This window comes from Elephantulus edwardii, unplaced genomic scaffold (assembly GCF_000299155.1).
Source record: "Elephantulus edwardii isolate Elephantulus edwardi_28Jun2011 unplaced genomic scaffold, EleEdw1.0 scaffold00071, whole genome shotgun sequence".
NCBI lineage: Eukaryota > Metazoa > Chordata > Mammalia > Macroscelidea > Macroscelididae > Elephantulus > Elephantulus edwardii.
Window position 1 is genome coordinate 10,452,427 of NW_006399821.1, and position 1,501 is coordinate 10,453,927.

Genomic DNA, 1,501 nt, shown 5'->3' on the forward strand with positions numbered 1-1,501 from the left:
CAGGACAGAGCGGAGTTTAGGGCTGTTGTACATAGGGTCGCTATGAGTCGCAGGCGACTCGATGGCACATAACAACAACAACAACATGTTCATGAAATATATTGGCCTAAAGTATTCTATTTTAGTGGTGTTTTCACCTGATTTCAGTATCAAGTATATGTTTGCTTCATAGAATGAGTCTGGGAGAATTCCATCATTTTTTGTTTTCTGAAATACTTGGGTAGATTTGGTGTCAGTTTTTCTCTGAATGTTTGATAAAATTTACTTGTAAAGCCATTTGTTCCAGGCCTTGGGTTTTGGGATTTTTTTTGTGGTAAGTTGTTTTATTACCTGTTCAATTTCTTCTTTTGTAATGGGTCTGTTCTGGTGTTCAGTTTGTGTCAGTTTAGTTAGGTTGTGAGTTTCTATTTTATCATAGATTAATACTGTTACTTCTGCTTTTTCCTGGTTGTCACTTGCTTGGTATATTCTCCCCCCCCTTTTATTTTTTAGTCTTTATCTTTACTTTTCAGGTATATCTTATAGACAGCATATTAATATATTTTTGTTTCTTTATCCAGTCTTCTACTCTTTTTTTTCTCTTCAGTCGTACATTTAAACCATTCACATTCAGTGTAATTATTGAGAGGCAAAGGTTTATTGCTGTCATTTTGTTGAGGTTTTTTTTTTGGTGTTCCTGGTTACTTTGGACAATCCTTCTTTCTGTGGCATCACTGTTAAGAAGGACTAAGCTCATTGTTTCCTGCAACACTGGTCTTCTTTTTACAAACTTCCACTGGTTCTGTTTTTCTGAAAATATCTTGATGTCTCCTTCATATTTGATGGACAGTTTTGCTGGGTACAGTGTTCTTAGTTGACAGTTGTATTCTTTGTTTGTTTGATATATGTCATTCCACTGTCATCTTACACACATGGCCTCTGCTGAGAAATCTGCATTTAATCTTATTTGTTCTTCTAGGTTACTCTTTGTTTTTTCATAGCTATGTTCACAATTCTCTCCTTATCCTTGGTTCTGGCATATTTTTACTATGATATGATGCCTTGACCTTTTTCTTTTGGAGTCTTTTCTGTTTGGAGTTCATTCTGCTTCTTGTATATGTTCTCTCATTCTTCATTATGCCTATAAAGTTTTCTTCTAGTAATTCTTCCCCAACTTTCTTGGTGCCTTTATGTGCTTCTTCCTGTTTTACAATTCCAGTCATGCCCATATTTTTTTTTTTTATGGTATCCCCACATTATTATTAAACTTTCTTCTTTTTTCCTTCCTTTTTGATTCTGCTTTTTAGTCTTGTAGATTAGTGGGGACAATTCTATCATCTATTTCACTGGGTTTTTTTTGTTTGGTTGGTTTTTTTTCCTGTCTCTTCAACTCTGTTCATATGTTCCTCCAATATGTTGACAGAATCTGATACATTGGTCTTCATATTCTGGATTGTAGTTTCTTCTTTTTCCAGACCACTAATACCTCATTTGTTCTAACTACATTGCAGAGCAGATTATC